The sequence below is a fragment of the Cryptotermes secundus genome, unplaced genomic scaffold, assembly GCF_002891405.2.
Source record: "Cryptotermes secundus unplaced genomic scaffold, Csec_1.0 scaffold1003, whole genome shotgun sequence".
NCBI classification, from domain to species: Eukaryota; Metazoa; Arthropoda; class Insecta; order Blattodea; family Kalotermitidae; genus Cryptotermes; species Cryptotermes secundus.
Window position 1 is genome coordinate 415,513 of NW_019733847.1, and position 23,788 is coordinate 439,300.

At 41.9% G+C, this 23,788-nt stretch overlaps 1 protein-coding gene across 3 annotated transcripts in view; it reads right to left on the reverse strand.

Moving 5' to 3' along the window:
- The window catches only part of LOC111868278 (caskin-2), a 433,019-nt gene that overhangs the window by 406,102 nt on the left and 3,129 nt on the right, over positions 1 to 23,788 (reverse strand). Inside the window, exon 1 of one of the 3 annotated variants that reach the window (XM_033752994.1) lies at positions 17,859 to 17,958. The exons of 1 other annotated variant lie outside the window; for it this stretch is intronic. The gene's annotated coding sequence lies outside the window, so the exon portion shown is untranslated. Of the gene's footprint in view, positions 1 to 17,834; positions 17,959 to 23,788 lie in introns of those variants that run through there. One more of the 3 variants, XM_023858787.2, reaches the window with a different exon arrangement.

Consider the following 23,788-nt stretch of genomic DNA (forward strand, 5'->3'; position numbering starts at 1 on the left):
TTTCACGAATTGAAACCCTAGAGACAGCTACAGAGTGAACGTGACAGAATTTTTAAGCTGTAAATACACTTTTTTATATTGTTGTAATAGTACGTGTACTTTCTGTTTGATCCTTTATATAGGGAACAATGATAATTTTTTTTTTTTGCGATTTAATTCCCTTGCACATCCTCGGTTCATTCATCCCAGCCTAAACATCCGTCACTTGTTTACATTGTTATAAATAGCGAGCGCCATAGCAACATTAGAACAGCGGGGTTTAAACAAAGAAATGCAGCAAAAACCCGTTATCTGCCAGTCACGTGATCAGAGTGTATACATATCACATTTTTAGAGCTTTCTAACAGTATAACTTAACGCTTTTGTCATGTCAGCGTTTCCATCTGTCGTTATGAAGATACAAAGAAGCTACCGTGAAGAATAACCATTTTGAGTGGAACATTAAAACAAAGGCCCAAAAATATCAGCAAAATTTCAGCCCATCCTCGCCTTCGTTCTTAATGATCCCATCACCATTTTTTTTCAGGTTATAAACAACTTTAATTCCTTAAGGAAACACTGTTGTAAGTCCATGATATAACTGAGGAAAGCACAATAAGAATCACAAAAAGCAATCTTGTTCCATTTCTTATGTTCAATTGTTTATGTTTTGCATACTGTGCTCTTGTGTTCCCTTTTCCATAAAATGTCGGGGTAGAAGAAGAAACGAACTGTGGCCCCGCACTGTGAAAGACTGACACAGATCTTACATCCTGCGGGTCTAGTTTCGAGACCTGAATAATTCTTATTATTTTTATGTGATACATATATATAAAACCAACCTAGGGTAGTTTTTCTTCGGCATCAGCTGAATAAATAAAACACGGAAGTAACTGAACTCCTAGTCACGGTCTCTAACAATTTGCAGACTACATTACTAATGTATCCTTTAAACATTCTAAAAGGTATCTCGACATATCTTAGCGGCCTCCGTAGTCTAGGGGTAACGTTCCCACCTCATGACTCAAGGTACGCGGGTTCAAACGCGGCGGAGGTCGTGGAATTTTTAAGGGCGGAAAAATTCAGGGAACAAGTCCTCCGGGAGGGACTTTAAGCCGTGGGTCCCGTGTCGTAGCTTTACGGCACGTAAAAGAACCTCATGTCTCTAGGAGACCTCTGAGCAAAATTAGGCAAGTTTCCCGCCCAAGTAATTTCTAATGCTTCTGGTGGATGGAGGAAGCATCGGGTACCGAGGGCCGACCACGTTGGCTGAACGGGGCTGATAGCACGCACCAGTACCGGTAGGGTATGGCGACTGGTAGAATATCAAAGGGGGACGTACAATAGACTATTAGTCGGGGTGCATGGGGAAACCCACCCCCTCCAATAATAATAATAATCTCGACATATCTTCATAACGTTGCTTAAGATTATGGTAACACAGTACGCCGATAAAGCCATTCATTCGCTGATCGCAGGTAGTATTAATTCTGCCGGTAGGTAGGAATGTCAAAATTAGTTTTTCTGTCGTCATTTTTATGAAACGTGCTTATTCATAAGTTTTTGAAATCTGTATTTGGTATTTTTGAATATTTAATTTAATAAGGTTAAGACTGAAGTGTGGGGGAGAATATAGGATATTGGTGGGGAAACCAGAAGGAAAGAGACCACTAGGAAGACCAAGACATAGGTGGGTGGACAATATTAAAATGGATCTCAGAGAGATAGGATGGGATGGTATGAGTTGTACTGATTTGGCTCAGGTTAGGGACAAGTGGAGGGCTCTTGTGAGCACGATAAAGAACCTTCGGGTCCCATAAGATGTTGGGAAGTTCTTGAGTGTCTGCACAACTGGCGGCTTCTCGAGAAGAGCTCAGCTCCATGAGTGAATGAATGAAGACTGGATTGTAAGTACGGGGACTGGTATAAAATAATATTTTTACGATTCATATTCCAGGCTTTTGGGTCGATAAAACATGTACAGAAATGGAGGTTCTAAAACTGCGAATGAAAAGAAATACTATGGCAATATTTATAACACAAATATATTCTTTGCACTCACAAGGAACGTAATTTCCCCAGAGGACTCTATACCCAAGTTTTAGGCGTATAAAGATTTTCATACACAGTACAGCATTTAACAGACGGGTAAGCATAAAACTGAATTATCAAATAGCCTAAATATATTTCAGCTCGATATTTCTGATGAAGTTCCTACTATTTCAGCACGTACTCATATAGCAGCACACGGAAAATTTTACGAATTTCCTTAGTTAATTTCCAGCGGATTTACGTACATGACCGTCGTAAATACAGCCCACGTTTTAAGACTTGACCTCCAAGTTGCGTATAAGGAGACAAATGAGAGGAAATAGTGGGGGCAGTGGTTGCAGGAGCATTGTAGAAGGGGAAGAGTGACGCTTTTGACTAACCCATAAATACCCTACAGCACTACTTCATTCGGTGGGCTCGACCAGAACTACTGCGCACTCTGTTGAGAACGGCATGGACTAACAACACGGACGGTATCTGCCACATCATTATGTCAGGAGACAACTGTGAATTAAAGCCGTGAAACTTGCGTCACAATGACGCACACTGCGCATACATATCGAACATGATTATGTAACTTACACGATAGGAAGATAATGGAATACTTCAGTATAATGCAGCTTAGCGCCTATTTCCCGTAAGTAAGGGTCTTTTACAAAACGTCGAAAGTTTACTTAATTTCCAGATGAGTTAACATTAAACGAAATTATCAGAAGGGAAATAGTTTCTGAATGTTATTTGTAGTTAAGTTCATAAATTGAAAAGCATCATTCTGCTTATGAATTAAATACGATATTAGGAACCGACCGAGCTACCGCCGCCCGTCAGCGAAGCCAGTGTCAACCTCAGCGGACAGAGAGTGTCGCGTGGTCAGCGCAACGAATCCCCACGGCCGCCGTTGGCTTGTGGACTAAAGCCACGGAGTTTTTTTATTAGGAACCGACATTAAAATTCGTTGGATGGACTTAAGCTGGCATCGCTAAAATAGAATCCAATGCATAATTTAATTAATTCTCTCAAACTGCGCTCCTCATGTGTCATGAGGAAACATAATATAATATAATTCTTTATTATTTATGTGCTGAGCCAACAGCCGCAAGGCCAATTACAGACACTGCACAGTGTAGATACAAGTAGTTACATACTGGACAAACACAACATTAAGTCAGAGACTAATTAAAGGCAAAAACTGGAGGAGAACACAGTAATGCATATAAGGAAACAAAGTAGCAGTAGTAGTAGTAGTAGTAGTAGTAGTAGTAGTAGTAGTAGTAGTAGTAGTGCTTAATTAGTTAAGCACAGGGACGAACTTCACATTACCTTTACGTTTAGTGAAAACCGCCCTAATAAGAAATCTGAGTGTTTTTGGAGATACAACACGCGTCATACATATAAAACATCACCATTACTTATTACCAGGGCCCGGATTTTGATGACATGTCATCTTTTTTTCCTTGTATCCTATGCGATGCTCTTATATATATAAATCTCGGATATGAGCTGCTGGTTAGAGAAATGTAAATTTTATAAGTAATTTTTTGTTATTTTTTGACATTTTTAGGTTTAAGGTCATTTTTTTAATTTTGGGGGTAATTTTTTTGGTAAATTTTTGGACTTTTAAGGGTATTTCTTGGCATTTTTGGCCATTTTAGGGAATTTTTCTTCATATGTTTTCTGAAATGTGAATAACATGGAAGCGAAGTGTTCTTTCTTTTCTCCTTTAGGTCATTTTTCTGGATTTTTTCGGTCATTTTTTAAATATTTTCAGGTCATCAAAATCTGAGCCCTGCATATTACATTTTTGGGTCATATTTTAGGTCATCTTTCTGGATTTTTTGGTCATTTTATATGTCATTTTTTAAATATTTTCAGGTCAACAAAATCCGGGCCCTGCTTATTACTTACTCATGGAGCCGAGCCCTTCTTGAGGAGAAGCCAATTCTACAACCACTCAAGAATTTCCCAGCATTTTATGGAAACCGAATATTCATTACCGTGTTCGCAAGAGCCCTCCACTCGTCCCTATACTGAGCCAGATCAATCCAATCCATACCATCCCATCCTATCCCTCTAAGATCTATTTTAATATTGTCCACCAACCTACGCCTTGGTCTTCCTTGTGGTCTCTTTCCCACCAATATCCTATATGCATTCCTCTTCTCCCCCATTCGTGCTACATGCCCTGCCCATCTCATTCTCCTTGACTTGATCATTCTAATTATACTAGGAGAAGAGTACGAGTTATGAAGCCCCTAAAGCATCACCATTATGAGCTGCAAAGAACCACAACACATCACAAGAAACGGCAATTTTATATTAAACTTCGTAAAGCCGCATATACATGCAGGCGTCGTTGCCAACAATAAATACAGCTTAGCATGCGACGCTGACCACAGCAAAGCTCTGCTGTGGCTGAAGTTGCTCCCCCGAGGGACTCCAATTCGTGACTTCCTGCTTGGGAAAAGGATTTGTTTGGGGCGGAAGGGGGAGGGGGTTAGAAAATGAATTTAGTTTGTAGGGCAGCTACGAGGACGGTGGATGAACTGAATAACCACAACAGTATTGAAACAAACTGAGAAGGACTAAATCCGCGTATAAGAGGGTCAGCTAATTGGACATAAATTTCAGGAAGGCTCTAACCACCTGTACTTTAAGGTTCAACTCACTTTATCAGCACCCCCTCTACGAACCTTACCCGCACAACACATTTACATGGACCCTATATATACCAATAAATTGTGGGCTTCTGCCGTTTATTTGCATTCTAAGTGGTCCGCATCGAGACAACCAATTTCAATGTCATGGAAGCGTGAGGATTCATCACCATGTTCACAAGAGCCTGCCTATCGTTTATTCTCTAAATGGATCTAGTTCTCACTATCCATCTCTGTTTCTTTAATATCCATTTTAAAGTTGTCCCTGTGCTTAACTAATTAACCACTACGCCATGAAGGCGTATGGGGGAGTGGATGAATGGAGTCATGTTTCCTTGACCTTGGCACTGGCTGGAGGTGAGTGGTCAGCTTGACAATCCGGCCGCTTTACCACCGGAGAAAGAGCCCCCTTCCGGTCTGCACGACGTGGAAGAGAGAAAATTCTTGACCCTAGAGGTACTCGAACTCCGATCCCTCGTTCGTCCAGCCTGTAGCCAGTCGCTATACCGACTGCAATTCTCAAATCTATGCCCAGGTTTTCAAATTAATCTGTTTCTTCAGGTTTATTTCTATAGGAACTTCATGTAGGATTTATTTCCATTGATATGACCGAAACCACGATATTTCGGAGCGGAGAAATCGAACACTTATCATGGGCCCAAATTCTGACATAAAAATCAATAGGAGAATCAATAGGAACTTAACATCTTACAGAATCTCCAAATAAAATTATCGCTTTGAAAAAAATATGGATTATATTTTATGTGATATAAAACATTAATGGAGCCGCCATAGCGTAGTCGGTATAGCGACTGGCTACGGGCTGGACAACCGAGTTCCGGTAGGGTCAAGAATTTTCTCTTCTCCACGTCGTCCGGACCGGATCTGTGGCCCCACCCAACCTCCTATCCATAGGGTACCGGGGGTAAAGCGCCCGGGACGCGAAGCTCACCACTCACCTCCAGCTAGTGCCGAGGTCAAGAAAATGTGGATCTATAAATCCACTCCCCCATACGTCTTCATGGCCTAGTGCTTAATCAGTTAAGCACAGGGACAATTTTACCTTTTTATCTTTACAGAACTCTAATGGTTAGTCAGTAAACGTGGTAACATTTTGAAAGCATTTATCTTAATTTGCAAGTTTTGTCATTTCAATCCATCAATTAGCATCCGCGACTGCCTCGCATATATAAATCATGTGACATGCGCTGTTCAAGGGTCTAAACGGATGTGCCGGCTTTGTGACAGACCTTGACCGGAATGCTTATTTATATAGCGGCTTCAAACACTTGCAGTGATACAGCTGCTGGGTAACAGGAGGCACTGTCCCGTGCAAGGGAGAAGGAACTTGTGGCAACGATTTCGTGATGACTGATTTGCTTCAAATGCTTTCATCTCGACAGTAAAACAGTTTGACTTATTAAATATTTAATTATACACATTAGTCATTTATCTTTGTATAAAGTTTCTTCTGGTAAGTTCTGTAGATTCACAGATGATGAAAGTTCTGTCACTTAATGGTCTGTATACGAAAGAAACACACTCGTTGCTTTCAACATAAAAATCTGGTACACAGTTTATGCATAAACACAATTAAAATTTCTATACTAATATAGCTCCGGTCTAGAAAACCGAAATTAACGGCTGTGGGGAACCGTTACGCTGACCATGTGACACCCTCTATCCGCCAAAGTTAGCACTAACTTCGCTGACAAGCGGCTGTCGCTCGGCCGGTATAGTTCGCTTGCGGACTAAAACCACCGAGTTTTTTTGTTCTTTTTATACTAATCTATCTGTCTTTGGCTGTTTTTCAGTTTCTCGATCTTTTACACATATGATGGGACTCCTTGGACGGGGATCAGCATGTCGCAAGGCTATTACCTACACACAGAACGCAAACACAGAATAAACGCATGCAGACATTCATTCCTCCAGTGGGATTCGAATACACGATCCCAGAGTTCGACCGGGAGAAGACAGTTCATGCCTTAGACCGCGAGGCCACTGTATTCAGCAAAATTTCTGTACTCGTATTATAATGCTTGTATCTCAAGTTGGTATTACTTTTCAGGTTATAAATGCACTTGTTTCCTTAGGGCATTAGAACTGTACAGCCATTAATTCTTCTCCCTCTGCCTTTCGTATTACGCCCTCTGGGTGCAAAGGGCGGGCGATGTAAGACTGACAACCTTACCGCCATCTGTGAGCCGACTGTCTAGAGAAAATGTGGGAGCCTCGGCGTCTCACAACCCTATGGGCCTCCACGGCCTGTTACAGAGATAGCTTTACTTAACCTCACCGCCATCTATGAGCTGACTGTCTAGAGAAAATGTGGGAGCCTCGACGTCTCACAACCCTATGGGCCTCCAGGGCCTGTTACAGAGATAGCTTTACCTTTTACTATGATGTGAAATAGTTTCATCCACAGCGAGAATATAAAGGGTCCAGAAACTTGGTACAACATGTGCTTCGTTTAGCTACAGTAGATAACAGGACTTAACTTTCCCTTACTTGGGGGCCGTAGTAGGGAACAAGTCAAATAAAGAAAATACAACTCTGCTGGAGATTGTAAGTCGAGGATGGGGGAAGTGACGAAGGCCAAGTGAGTTATGTGAGTGGCGTGGGCCAAGCTAACACAGACAGATCTAACAATTAAATCATAATGAAGCTTAGGCCATGAACAGAAAGGGGGACAGAGTAAACTTAAAGAAGAACATAGCGAGATTTTTCTTACGATAGGTCATACGTCACTTGTTAATAACGATGTGGCTCAGCCCGGAACTCCTATAGTCAAGTAGCAGCAGTTGCGCAAAATGGCGGAAAACTTGGGATAGGAAAATACTGACGATAGAAATGATAAAACAAATGACTGAAAGACAGAGACAGCAAATAAAAAGGCTGTTAAATATAGAAGAAAAAAAAGGAAAGGAAGGATAAGAGAACAAGAAAAGAATAAAAATTAAATAAAACTGAATATATATATATATGTGCGCGTGTGCGCCTACTGTTCAATGGTGATGTGAGCCACGCGCTTGGTATGGTTTCCTATCTGTCATTTGCATCATTGTACATACAAAACTTAAAGGTGAAAAAATTAAGCTATCCATATAATAGGCCGTGGAGGCCCATAAGGTTGTGAGACGTCGAGACTCCCACATTTTCTAGACAATCGGCTCACAGTTGGCAGTGAGGTTAAGTAAGATACTCCTGCAACAGGCCGTGAAGGCCCATAAGGTTGTGAGACGTCGAGGCTCCCACATTTTCTAGACAATCGGCTCACAGTTGGCAGTGAGGTTAAGTAAGATACTCCTGCAACAGGCCGTGAAGGCCCATAAGGTTGTGAGACGTCGAGGCTCCCACATTTTCTAGACAATCGGCTCACAGTTGGCAGTGAGGTTAAGTAAGATACTCCTGCAACAGGCCGTGAAGGCCCATAAGGTTGTGAGACGTCGAGGCTCCCACATTTTCTAGACAATCGGCTCACAGTTGGCAGTGAGGTTAAGTGAAGATACCCCTGTAACAGGCCGTGAAGGGCCTTAGGTTTGTGAGACGCTGAGGGTCCCACATTTTCTAGACAATGGACTCACAGACGACGGTAAGGTTGTCAGCTTTACGAGCCGGCCGTCCTTTACCCCAAAGAGAGATTCCTGGTTCTCATTTCTATTAGAGACTCAGTCGACCCGAGGGTCATAGTGTGGATGGAGGAGTTAGGTAAGTTGATAAATCCAGTGACCTCATCGGGATGAGAAAATGCGACCTCCCGGCTTGTAGCATACCGCCTCAAATACAGAGTGATTCACGAACTTTTACCCCCACTTTGGGAGGGCATTCCTGAGGTAATTTGGAACAAAAAATGTTAATATACTAATGGTATCCAACTCATTATTAAAGAGATACAGTAATTTGAAAACTGGCGAAAAATCTTTTTTTCTTCGAATTTCAGTCAAAACAAATTAGAAATACAATACAAACACTTTTAAAATCGTTAATGTTTTAGGAAAGAAGCATTCTAAAACCTTTTTTTTTCTTTTCAATTTCTTAATTTTACATTGTGCAACATTTTTCGTCGATTTTGTGTTACAAAATTACATTATTTTCAGCATCCCATTCTGTAAACATACCAATGGTTGCATAGCAATCTGTTTCCTTTAAACTGTAGTGCTTTAGAAGACGACTGGATTTACATAAGATTTTCAAAAATGTCTCCCTGCACGTCAACACAATGCGTCGCACGCGTATGAACCGCTCTGCCTATCTACCTACGCGCAACGTTCAAACCGGTCTACCTTATCTGCTGACATAGCTGACTGGAAAGTATGGTCGCCCACGCTGAAGCATAGCGCTGCATTCACAATGATGCGTTTCGAAAATCTATTGTTACTCCGTAACTATTGAAAATCGACCACAAGTTTATAAGGAAATTTTGCAGGAAATAACCCCAGGAATATGTACCATAAGCCAGGGTAAAACTTCGTGAATCACCCTGTATATGGCAAATGTAAAGTCGATCCACTCTATGGACAATGGTACGTCATATATTTTGTAGGCATCCTTACCATCTGAATATACCTGCAGCGTATAAACACCCGAAAATCTTGAAAATAGAATCTAGTAACTTTCTTGTGATAACGAAACGGGTATGTCACCGTCGGTCCCTCAGTGGATAAAGTCATCCCTATGTTTAATTTATTAAGCACCACGCCACGAAGACGTATGGGGGCTTGAAGCTATAGGTCCTTCATTCTTGACCGATACACTGACGGGAGAGGAGTATTGAGCTTCACGTCCCTGTCGCTTTGTCCCCAGGGAAAGCACTCCCCAGTTCCCACTGGATAGGAGGCTGGGTGGGTCCCAGAGCTGTTTCGATTTTTATCGAAAGTACGAACGTGTGTAAAAGGGATTCTGTCCTTTTGGGGTTCGTTACGAAAGTTACCATGAACAGCTCCTTTAAGATCCCAAGGGAATAGACTGACTTCTCCGAGAATTACTGTTCACACCGACATCTCCGCGATGACTCGCCCCTCTTGAATTCCGTAGGCTTCCCGCAACAGAGCGATGTTATAACATCAGAAGTGCGCTGATATTGTCACCAGCAAGTTGGAACAGCTGTAATGTTTTGCACTTATATTGGAAAGGTTCTCGACCGCCTCTGTGGTCTAGTGGTCAGAGTTTCTGGCTACAGATCAAGAGGTCCCGTATCCCTTCTCGAAACTCGACTCAATTCTTCTCAACTGAACTCTTCTTTATAACCACTTTGCACGGGCCACGCAGAAATCACAGCCTCTGTTGTTAAGAAGGCGTATTTACTGATCCCTTACCTAGCAATGGATGTCCTATTGTTGGTTATTTCAATATGTAGTTAATACCAACATAAGGGCCGCTCCATAGCTCAAACGGTTAGTCGCTGGCTTCCCACCGCGGCGGCCCGGGTTCGATCCCGGGTCTGTTCAAGTGGGATTTGTGGTGGACAAAGTGGCGCTGGGGCAGGTTTTCTCCGAGTACTTCGGNTTCTGGAGAAGCCATCCCATCCTATCTCTCTAAGATCCATTTTAATATTGTCCACCCACCTACGCCTTGGTCTTCCCAATGGTCTGTTTCCTTCTGGCTTTCCCACCAATGTCCTATATGCATTCCTCTTCTCCCCATTCGTGCTACATGCCCTACCCATCTCATCCCCCTTGACGTGATCATTCTAATTATACTTGGAGAAGAGTACAAGTTATGAAGCTCCTCATTGTGCAGTTTTCTCCAACCTCCTGTCACTTCATCCCTCTTTGGTCCAAATCTTAGTCCCACCCCACTAGTAATAAAAAATAATAATACCAACACAGAACACGGAGCAAAAAGAAATTAAAGATTATTACCAACAGATTTGTGCAACAGACACGTATTAATAAGCTCTCCTAAATTACAGACACAAGACGAAATTTATGAAAGTCTATTGTATGAAACTTTAGAATACTCAGAACCTTTGTTTAATCAGTGTGTAGCTCCTCCCTTCTCTAGCCGTTGGTCTGATGATCCTATTCATCATCCATTCATTAGAAGTTAACTTTCTCCCCGGCTCGGCTCGGCTCTGCCAACTGTAGCCGCCTCACTTCTGCCGCACGCGTTACAATGATTAGCTCCAGTGATGGATCGCTAAACCCAGGCTCGTGTTCTCGACAAATGTGCCAGACCGGGGTGATAAACACTCTATGAAGTCAATAAGAACTTCAGTGTGCAAAGCAAGGTGGATGATATGCATGCGGGAAGCGTCGCGTTCGGCAAATTACCGATGTAACAAGTTTTCACCGTTGTCCTCACTTATTCCAAATGAGTTTACCGAGTTTTGTAGTTTATTTATTTACTTAAAGACAATAGCAATATATCACAGTAGACTAAGTCGATTGGTTAGAAGTTAGATGACAGTGAAGGCCCATAGGGTTGTGAGACGTCGAAGCTCCCATATTTTCTAGATAATAGGCTCACAGATGGCGGTGAGGTTGTCACAAATCCGCCCCAGAAAGATTCTGGTACTCATTTCTGTTAGAGGCTGAGTCGAACCCAGGGATTTAGTGCGGCTGGATTAGGTAAACTGAAAGATCGAGTGCCCTCATCGGGAACCGAACCCGCGACATTCTAGCCTGTAGCACAGTGCCTCAACCAGCTACGCTACCGAGTGCCCTAGTGAATTGGTAAGGATATAAAAGTAAGAAGTCGTAGGCTAGTTTAAAGCACTTATCCTGACATTTTTCTAAAGGGAATGAAGAAACGTTTGAAAACCCCCAGTGAAGGTTCGGCCACACTGAGCGCTACGTACGCTATGTTCGCTATACGAACAGAAAAATATCTCCCTTTATCGCCAGTGTTACTGGCCACACAGACTTCCGTACGCTACGTACGCTATGTTCCCTATGTTAGCTGCGTTGCGGAGTGTACACAGCGTACGTAGCGAACATATCGTACGTAGCGTACGTAGCGAACATAGCGTACGTAGCGTACGTAGCGAACATAGCGTAGCGATCTGTGGGGCCGAACTTTAACGAGTGTCTGTGTGTGGATCGAGATTCAAAACTGATCCTTCAGCAACACAAATATTAAGCTTTACAGCTTGAAAAATTTACCCAACAATACGGTGTAAGGGCTTGTGGATCGCAACGCCATATATTTCGGAGAAAGCATGCCATTTCGGAGGAACATATCGCATCCTTCTTCGGAGTTGAACAGTAAGACAAATAAGAGACTAACCTGCTTGCAGTAAGTTACTATTCGATCCCGAAGATGAAGGCAATATTTTGCTCCGAAACGTCGTTTTTTTTTTAAATTACACGGTCTCAAATCCATGACTCTTCACAATCATGACTGAAAGAACATCAAATCCAGAAATTCTCTGTAATAGTTGGTGATTTTTTATGTTTCATCCAATGATTATTACGTCCAGCAAAAAATATAGGCGGTTTCTTGTCTCGAATGATTTTATAAACCCTTTGTGTTGTTGTGTGAGAAAGTAGTCAAGATTAAACAGAGATATATATGGTGGATTGCGCTGAAATGACAAACTGCTTTCATGTACAGTTCAAGTAGGATAACAAATTTAGGACAAAGTAACAAGGGTAACAAGGGTACACATTTATGATTTTCAGAAGAAATGGTTGGCAGTATCAAAGGGAAGGAAAGCTATTTTCTTCACTTAAACTGTCGCCATTTTGATTTAATCTAGTAGAAATGTTGCTACTGAGTTAGAACCAGGAGCAGAATTATCACGACACGCGAAACGCTACCTCACATTAAACCCTCATTCAACCTAAATAATTTCTTAATGTCCACTAACAGATGCAGAGTACTGACATTGAACTTATCTCTTCCATTAATTCGGATGTACGTATAATCAACGCACAGTATTGTTCATGCTACATGCGTCTTTGATTTCCGAGCTTCACGTACTCAGGGATTATTTTAATTTTCTGTAATCATTTTCGTGCATAGCTTTTCTCATTTATAATCCATCTGTTGTAGTTTGTTTTCATATTATTTATTAATTCAGTTTGCGTAAAGCTGCAAGTGTTTAGCTTATAATGTCAAGAGATGGCAGGACAGGTCTCTTCTCACTGATAATAGCATACATCAAAGATATATAAACTCGTTCGTAGTTGGACAGAGTTACTTAATTCATCATTTCAATTCACATCTTTACACGGATTTAAATTGTAAACAGATACATAACTTTTCATTATATTAATTCACCATTTAAACGAAAAATTAAAATATATTAATCAACTGAAGTACCTTGTTCTATCCGGTGCAAGAATAAAGGAAGGTATATTATGACTTAAATAAGATAAATAGATTAAATATCTTGCTGGCTTGTGTTATATTCCTGTTTCGTAATGGGGAGGCCGTGGGTTCAAATCTCGGACACAGAACCGGTTATCGTACCGAATTTTTTTCTTGGTTTTCCTCATTCCCTTCAGGCAAATGCCGGGACAACGATTCATGTTAGATCACAAACATTACCGCCCACATCTTCTCCAATACATGAATCACTAAACATTCTTACACTCCAGGGCTGAATGATCTGCGTTGATAAGTAAACCCCGAGTGCATAAGCAGTAAATAACGTTACCGGGCTGATGGACATTTTAATCCTAGATTAATTAAGAGAATTATCAAGGGTAACATGACATTGAAACAAGAAGACGTTAATAAATAGTTAACGGTATTTGGGACGAGGTGATAATGCCCTATTTAATATAGTAACCAGACGCAACATTCATTTGGCGAGACTGAGGAAAACACTGAGGGCCTCAATCAGATACCACAGCAGAGATTCAAATACGATCCTTCCAGAATAAAAATCTAAGTTTCTACCGCTACAGCCACGTTCAGCAGCTTCATAACTTGTACTCTTCTCCAAGTATAATTAGAACGCTCAAGTCAAGGAGGATGAAGTGGGCAGGGCATGTAGTACGAATGTGGGAGAAGAGAAATACATACAGGATATTGGTGGGAAAGCCAGAAGGAAAGAGACCATTGGGAAGATCAAGGCGTAGGTGGGTGGACAGTATTAAAATGGATCTTAGATAGGATGGAATGGTATGGATTGGATAGATCTGGCTCAGGATAGGGACCAGTGGAGGGTTTTTGTGAATACGGTAATGAACCTTCGGGTTCCATAAAGTGCTGGGAAATTCTTGAGTAGCTGCAGAATTGGAGTCTTTTCAAGAAAAGCTCAGCTCATGAGTAAATATGTAACAGGACCGCGCCATAGCTCAAGCAGTTAGTCGCTGGCTTCCCACCGCGGCGGCCCGGGTTCGAGCCCGGGTCTGGGCGAGTTTTCTCCGAGTACTTCGGTTTCCCCTGCCAATCTTCATTCCACCAAATTCTCCGTCATCATAATCACCCGGGCAGGCTACAATAGGCCAATCAGTGGCCGCCGTGCCGAGTGGACCCACTTGGACTCCATCCCCCACTAAGAGAATTAAAAAAAAAGTAACAGCCATGTTCAACAATCATGTAAAATTGTACTTTCATATGCCTACAGATTTCTTAAAAATTAGTTCTTCGTTTTTAATATTTCTATGGTTTTCTAATTTAAATTTTTATAATTACCTAACATAGCCGAGCGGTCTAAGGCATGTACTGTCTTCGCTCGCTCGGAAGCCGAGATCGTGGGTTCGAATCCCACTCAGGGCATGGATGTTTGTGTGCGTTTTTCTGTGTTTGTCTACAGGTAGAGGCCTTGCGACGAGCTGATCACTCGCCCAAGGTGTCCTACCAAATGTGTAAGATCTAGAAAAACCGAAGTGAACGGAGTTCATGGAGGTAGGCCTAGGCCCACTGGGGCTGTAGTGCCAAAGAAAAAAAAATTACCTAACAGGTAATCAGGTATTTAAACACAAACGTATTCGTCGAACTTCTACAGTTGAATGATGTACTGTACTATAGTGCCCACCATTTTAAAGCCGTCAGCACAAGAGACTGACAGTCCACAGTTCCACAAAACAGCTACTAAGTACAGTACTTGGCATAGAATCTTCATTCATGCCGGAGATAATTCTAGGTTTCTACTGTGGAAACGGGTACTATATACATGACTAGCAAAGTAATTACTGGTCTTCGAGAACAAACATACACACAAGCCCCATTCAGCAGTACACTCTGCTAACGGTACGTCTCCCCTCTTCTGCGACTGCGCACGTAATCACATCTTTACAGCCGCCTAACCTATTTTCCTGCAATAATAAAAACCTGTTATCTGCCACATTAATCAGCGCTTATTTAGAATATTATATTCTGGAAACTGAGGCCGTGGAGTTAAGTACAATCACGCCTACGTTTCACAGGGACACAATACTTGCTACCTGATTCTTACTGGTTATTTGATTGGCTTATTTTCGACCGGAACATGAAGGCATTTAGAAACTCCTGTGAACATCTATCGGACTACACGACATCATATCCCAGAAAATACTACATTTCTGAGACACCGCTGTGAAAACCTCAAATCAAGTAACAATATTTTTTTTTTTTTTTTTTTTTTTTTTGTTTTTTTTTTGGANCAGCCCCAGTGGGTCTAGGCCTACCTCCATGAACTTCTCCGTTCACTTCGGTTTTTCTAGATCTTACACATTCGGTAGGACTCCTTGGGCGGGTGATCAGTTCGTCGCAAGGCCTCTACCTGTATACAAACACAGAAAAACGCACACACACAAACTAAACATCCATGCCCTGAGTGGGATTCGAACCCACGATCCCGGTTTCCAAGCGAGCGAAGACAGTATATGCCCTATTTTCGTTTAAATAATGATATTTTTTTTTATTGCTAGTGGGGTGGGACTAAGTCCCTTGTACTGCGGCCACTTCTGGTCTATTGTACCAGCCCCAGATGATAGGTGAGGGTGATTGTGGAGCAATTGGTGGAATGAAGATTGGCCGGGGGAACCGAAGTACTCGTAGAAAACCTGCCCCAGCGCCACTTTGTTCACCACAAATCTCACTTGAACAGACTCGGGATCGAACCCAGGCCGCCGCGGTGGGAAGCCAGCGACTAACCGCTTGAGCTATGGCGCTGCAAAAAAAATGATATACTGTAAATATAAAAAAAAGGTAAAGTTGTCCCTGTGCTTAACAAATTGAGCACTGCGCCATGAAGACGTATGGGAAGTGGATGTATAGATCCACATTTTATTGACCTCGGCACTAGCTGGAGGTGAGTGGCCAGCTTCACGCCTCTGCCGCTTTACCCCCGGGAAAAGAGCCCCCCCGTACCTATTGAATAGGAGGATGGGTGGGCCCCAGAACCGGTCTGGACTTTGTGGAGAAGATAAAATTCTTGAACCAACCGGGACTCGAACTCTGACTCCTCGGTCGTCCAGCTATCCCGGCTCCGGTGTAGTCAGTTTGACATGAAATTTCCCACTTTTTACAAAACCTGAAAGTTGCATCACCCGTCCACAACAGTCTTTCAGTTGTCCTTATCGTGAGCCAGTTTAATCCAGTCCGTAACTTAGGAACAAGGTAGGTTGAGTGTATCTGAGGATAGAGAACTGAGGAAAATATTAGAGCCTAAGAGAGAGGAAGAGAGATGAGGATGGATATAACTACACAATAATACAGAGTGACCCATAAGTCATTTAACTCATTAGTAACATGTTCAGTAAAATATATTAGAAATTCTTTTATTGGTTAGAGAATTTACAAAAAAAAAATTGTTCGAAATAACATCCCTCCATGTTGAATGCACAACGCTGTGATACCGTTCTACAAATTGATTGACAGGTTTACGTCTGAAAATTCCCGTTAATAAAAGACAATATTTTAGGTTAACTGACTTCTGAACCACCCTGTATGAAGGTCAGTGGAATACAGCTATGGTGCTAGGGAGAAAAAAAAACGAAGTTATTCAGGATATGTGACAGCCGTAGGGCAGATTAGAAGTGAACACATAATTTGTATAGGGAAATATGTAGGGAGGAGGCTAATTGAGAGATCTAGCTGTAGATGGGAGGATATTATTAAAATTAATCTTAAAAGAACAAAGCGTGGGAGTATGGAGAGGGAGTACATTGAACCGAATCAAGATAAGACCCAGCCGTGGGTTCATGTAAACATCACAATGAACCTTCTGGTTCCGTAAAAGTAGAGGAACTTCTTGAGCAGATAAGCGACTATTAGCTTCTCAAGACTATTAGCTTCTCAAGACGGACTCCGCTCCTTGAAGATACTTGACTGCTACCAAGGGTTAAGATTACTATCGGTTTCACATTTTTAAACGTTCTAAAATTGCTTTCTGAACGCAGACAATACAATCCATACAACTCCTATACTACAGGAAGAGATGCCGCATTTTATGGCTAGCCGTACGGTCTACCTGCACACTACTGATTTCGGGTAATGTTACTTGAAGGGCCGCGCCATAGCTCAAGCGGTTAGTCACTTGCTTCCCAACGCGGCGGCCCGGGTTCGATCCCGGGTCTGGTCAAGTGGGATTTGTGGTGGACAAAGTGGCGCTGGGGCAGGTTTTCTCCGAGTACTTCGGTTTCCCCTGCCAATCTTCATTCCACCAATTGCTGCACAATCACCCTCACCTATCATCTGGGGCTGGTACAATAGGCCAGAAGTGGCCGCAGTACAAGGGACTTAGTCCCACCCCAATAACAATAAAAAAAATGTCACTGTAACAGAGGATGATGTTGCGTGGGACTTCATTACAAATGCGACTTTGACTACGGCGACTCACAAAAGCAGAAGGACCGCTAAGATTAATTTTATAATATTTCAGCCAGACGAGATGAAATGCTTAAATCACCATAACTCAGTTACTTGAATTAGGCAGAGGAATTTCCTTCATACTCGGGTGTTATGGCCTCGGTTTTGATGAAGGATTACGTCACACACAAACACACACACACTTGGATGCAGTGTACATCTGACCTTGGAAGATCATGTATCAGTGCTTCAAAGGGTTTGAGGAGCTGTGATGATGAAATGTTAAAGAAGCGGGTGTTTCGTGTAGGTAACCCTGGCCCTTTCATTATATAGAACAGATAGATCTATAACCTAAACGTATAGGGTTGCACCGTGTTGTGTAGAATCAGTAGAAATACAGCAGCCACACGGAATATATTAACAGTTTCAAGATCAAATAGAAAACTAATGTAAACTCACTCACTCTCCAGGAAAATCTTGTACCTGGGGTAATTGGAGATTTGGCTGTGTGGTTGTCAGCTGAAGTGTGGACTAAATGCACGTAGAACAAATGTTACAGTCCGAATTTGCTATATGCACCGCGCACCAACACCTACAACATGGACCAGCCATTTTACGAAACTAGCGGTATCTAGCGGGGACGCTCAGCAGTAACAACATTGGCGGTTTAAAGGAAAACTTTTAGGGATGCACTATCGACTGATTATGTGTGACGTCATTAGTACACCGTATTCATTTGATATATAATTTTGAAATTGTGAAGTTCTTTAAATCTATCATGTATACAAAAAATTCCGGTTACATAATGTATATTTTTCATAAGTTTGCATGAAGTGGGCTACGTGATTTCAGCCCACCTTCAGGCTCTAAGATACTTGAATACAAATGTAAACTTTTTTTTTACTATAAATGTATAAAGTCACACAACGTATTTTTAGACATTAAATTCCCGATTAACGGAAGGCGGATTTTGGGAGTTGTGGATTATTATTCAGAAAATTGGCTGGTGTCTATAAATGTCAAAAAAAATTTTGAAGTTAAATTTATTTTTAAAAGGAACAATTAAAAACAAAGGACTTTTGTTTCGCTTTTGATCATGAACTGTGAAATTCTAAAAGAATTTCTGTGTTGGGATTTTTTAACGCTTAGAAACGGCGCAGGAACTTCATATTTTTACCAATATCGTTTTAGTAAAATACGCTTATAAATGTAAGTGTCGTTTTTATAACCAAGTTCACAGGTCAGTCCTGCATTCCATTTACTTCTCTTGTGGGGGTCTCCTAATATTAGGAAAAATTTATTCCTAGTGTATTTTTATTTGCAATATGAACGTTCAAGTATAGAGTCAAATATTTTTGTTACTGAAGATGACACATATTTATTGAAACATGTCGCCCATCTTGTAGAAACTGATGACAGAAAACATACTTACTCACACATGGAGCTGAGCCCTTCTTGAAGAGCCGCCAGTCGCTCAGCTACTCAAGAATTTCCCAGCATTTTATGGAACCCGAATGTTCATTATCGTATTCACAAGAGCCATCAACTGGTCCCTATCCTGAGCCAGATCAATCCAATCCATACAATCCCATCATAGCTCTCTAAGAACCAATTTAATATTGTCAACCCACCTACGTCTTGGTCTTCCCAGCTGTCGTTTTCCTTCTGGCTTTCTTACCAATATCCTATATGCATTCCTCTTCTCCCCCATTCGGGGAAAACATACTGCGTGACTTTATATATTTATATATTATATACTAAACATGAAGATCACTTATCCTCCAAATTTTCGTGTAGCTCAAAATATCAATTAAAATTTTACAAAGGCTCGTGAATTGTTAAGTCGCTTGGCAACAGCGATAAGCCTTTCAGTGTCTTATTTACGGCACAAGGCTTTATCTAGAATTTGTGTCTAAAGCTTTACTTCAGCGCCTTCCATTTTATGACGTCGTTAACGCAGACGACCAATGGTGTTAAAGCGATCATGACGCTTGACTTGATTGGTTCTGCAGGTTTACGGTCTACAATTCTGGTGAAAGTCTTATTATGAAGATGATGGGTACATTTTAGGGCGTAGTGATTTTGTAACGGCTGGATGGGAAACTTATGGTGACCTATTTCACGTTATGACCTTACATTCACCTCTAAGGAACTAAATAATATTCCGGGGATAAAATTCGACTTACTATCAATTTATCGGACTTTACATACTGTTAAAAACGGTTATTTTCTGAGATGTGTCACTCTATGTTCTGGCATATGTTTACACGTACTTCTAATTAAATTATTGTCTCTTGTATTCAGGGAAGATAAAGGACATTACATGTCTCTCTTCTATACTGAAGATGATGACAGTAGATTCTTCGGAGATATTGGTAATTTTCTACCAGACTACACTGCGTTACATCCCACAAGCTTGCAGCTTAACATATGACGCCGTGACAACCATCAGGGACAGGGGGAGCTTTCCTTTCCGCCACTACTTTCACCCAGACTCTGGGAGCCACCCAGACTCTGGGAACCACACAGCCTTAGTTAGTTAGTTATGGGGGAGGGTGGGTTTCCCCATGCACTTAGACCTTAATTGGTCCATCGTGCTTCCCTCTATGATTTCTACCAGTCTCTATATCCTACCGGTATTGGTGCTTACCATCAGTGCCGCCCAGCCAGCGAGACCGGCTCTACTAGCTGAGAGGTATCTATAAAGCTCCCTCCCATCTACCAGAGGTATTAGAGACTGCTGTTGGGCGGGAAACGTCCGTTAATTTGGCTCAGTGACCTCCTTTGGAGATATGAGGTTCTTTTACGTGCCGTAAAGCTACGACACGGGACCCACGGCTTAAAGTCCCTCCCGGAGGACTTGTTCCCTGAATTTTTCCGTCCTTAAAAATTCAACGACCTCCGCCGGGTATTCGAACCCGCGTACTACGAGTCATGAGGTGGGAACGTTACCTCTAGACTACGGAGGCCGCTTGCCACCCAGCCTTACCAGATAGATCAGTAAGTAAAGTAAACGGATACGAGCTGGGTGACCGAGTTTCAATTCCCAGCAGAAGTAAGGACTTCTTTTGCCACTGGAGCCATACCGGTTCAAGACCCAACCCAGTCGCATATCCAGTAGGCACCGGGGTCCTGTCTCTAAGTTGCAAAACGATCGGAACGTGAAGCTGACAAAGTGTATTTAGTGTAGATATTGAGCATATGTGGAGCTTTACCTCCACTTCTCCATACCGCTTATAATCGTGACGCCTAATCCTTTCAGACCTAGATCGTATAGTTATGTGGGACATGACTGAAAGATAAAAAATGAGAATGGGGAACAATAAGTTCTAGGAAGAACTAATTGCCTACTTTCCTTTCGCTACATGTTGAGTATCTGAAACGATCGGGAATGAATAAAAAATACCATGTCCAATAATTTTTCTATTGTTGCGTATGTATTCGTTGCCTCGGGAACGTGTTTACTGAGCCGTTGCCTAACCATGACCGTCTCTTTAGTTCCATTATAACGAGAATAAAGAGCTCAAAAGACATGAACGAGAAAAGAAAGCTCAGTGGCAGGTTAAGATAAAGGAAAAGAACAGAAAATTAAGCAAGAAAGTAATAAGAGAGACTTGGTTGAATAGGAGAAGAAGAGGAAATGGAGGATGTATGAGGAGTACAAAGGGAGGAAGAAGGATGAGAAGAGAAAGAGAAAGAAAGAAAGAAAGAAAGAATATATATTTTTTTTTTAATTTAATGTCCATCCCTGTGTTGTTCAGGAATTCACCATTCTACAAAACCTGACTTGTTCCCCCTGATACGAGTCTGAAAGCGCGCAACACAAGAACAGTGTTACTTTCAACCTTTACCCCACAGAGCAATTTTTATTTAAATTTGTTGAAAACTGACTCAGCATTAAAAGGGTACAACTGTAACATAATGAAAATACTATTAACAGCTGTTCATTAAAAACCGAATCCTGTAGCCAGAACCAATTTCCTGCGATTTAAATCTTAACATTATCAGCATGCAAATGATTTCCAATTCTGTCACGTTATGCTCTCCACCCTCCTGGAGGTCATGCAGCACACACGAGTTCCGTGTGTAGCAGGATGCCTTGATTCATATCTCCCAGGGGCAACAGTCTGTTGAGTTCCCGCAAATCCACGTTACTACAGGAAAAAAAAGCGTGGAATAGAATAGCGGTTCATAATCAGTGGGGCGTGACATGTGATGTGTTTACAGTGAGCTTGGAGTCAGATCCATGCATATAAGAGGTCAGTACTTCATGTTCTGACATTATATAATATGTTAAGTATCACAGTTGGTAGTAGTAACACATAAAACAAAAAACAAACAAACTCCGTGATTTGAGTCCGTAAGCGAACTATACAGACCGAGCGACCGCCGCTTGTCGGAGAAATTAGTGCCAACGTTAGTGGAGAGAGAGTGTCGCGTGGTCAGCGCAACGGATCCCCACGGCCATTCATTTCGGTTTAATAGACCGGAGCCGCTATTTCCTTGAAAGAGCTCCTCAATTTTCCTCACGAGGTTGAGTGGACCCCGTTGCAGATCTACTACTTCTCAGAAAATATGATAGTACCGGGAATCGAACCCGAGGCTTCTGGATCTGTAGCCAGGAACTCTGACCACTAGACCAAAGAGGCGGTTACATATTACTTACTTACTCATAGAGCTGAGCCTTTCTGGAGGAGCCGCCAATTCTACAGCTACTCAAGGATTTCTCAGCATTTTATGGAACCCGAAGGTTCATTACCGTGTTCACAAGAGCCCTCCACTGGTCCCTATCCAGAGCCAGATCTATCCAATCCATACCATCCGATCCTATTTCTCTAAGATCCATTCTAATATTGTCCACCCACCTACGCCTTGGTCTTCCCTTTGATCTCTTTCCTTCTGGCTTTACCACCATTATCCTATACGCATTCCTCGTCTCCCCTATTCGTGCAACATTACCAGCCCACCTCATCCTCCTTGACATGATCATTCTAATTACACATGGAGAAGAGTACAAGTTATGAAGCTCCTCATTATGCAGTTTTCTCCAACCTCCTGTCAGTTCATCTCCCTTCGGTGCAAATATTCTCCTCAACACCCTGTTCTCAAACACCCTCAGTCTATGCACCTCCCTTAATGTCAGAGACCAAGTTCCACACCCATACAGAACCACAGGCTAGGCGGTTACATATAGGTGCAGAAAATGTAAACGAAAGTAAACGTGAAGTTCTTCAATTGCTTATTTAAACACCACACCATAAGGACGTATGGAGAGTGGAGGTATAGCCCCACTCATTCTTGAATTCGAAATTAATTGGAGATAGCTTGTTAACTTCAAGCTTGGACTACTTTAAACCCCGGGGAAATTCTGAAGTCGGGAAGCCATAGTTCGAAGTAGGAGTGCATTTAATCAGTGCACATACAGTTCACAGAATTTGCATGTCGGGCACTGAACTGCATGGAGACTCTTCTAGTGATGCAGGTCTCTTTACGGAAGCTGCAAGTGCACAGTTCCCATACAATTTAAACTCAGTTGCCCGTTTAAATTCAACGGCCCTAGGTTATACCGTATATTCACTTTGAAGTTCTTCAATATAGCTAATAAAAAGGTAAACCTGTCCCTGTAACAGGCCGTGGAGACTCATAGGGTTCTGAGACTTCGAGGCTCCCACATTTTCCAGATAATCGCCTTACATATAGCGGTGAGGGTGTCAGCCTTACGCGCCACCCGACCGCCCGTTACCCCCAGAAAGATTCCTTGTACTCATTTCTGTTAGAGGCTGAGTCGACCCCAGGGCCATAGTGCGACTGGAAGGATTAGATTAACTGAAAAAATGCAATGACCACATCGGGAATCTAACCCTCGACCTTCCGGCTTGTAACATAGTGCTTCAATCAACCACGCTTCTGCGTGGGCCCCCCCACCCCAACACGGTAGATACTGCAAGAGTATGTCATTTCCTGAGCATAAATTATAATCTAGTTACTTCTTAGTAACAGCTCAATGGCAAATTACAAAGTAAGCATGAGAGAAATACTAATAATAATAATTCAGTCAAATTCTTTATTTATATAAGTGCTGAGGTCAACAGCCAATGTCCAATTATAAAGTCACCACGAATAGAAATAGCAGCAAAAACAAGACAAACAAAGAAAACCTCTCAGTTAAAGATGTTTATATTTAAGCCCGATTTTTATAAAGATACTCCTATCTGTGGATTTACAGACTAGATCGCGCTGAAGGGCAGTGGCTGGACGAGCGAGCGGACATGGTAAAGTCACGTATTTTGCGAGTAGGGATATGAATGCAGACTATTTGAGGACAGAGGTGAAACATTTAGTGCCACTAAAGATATTCATTAAGAGCATAATAATAATAATAATAATAATAATAATAATAATAATAATAATAA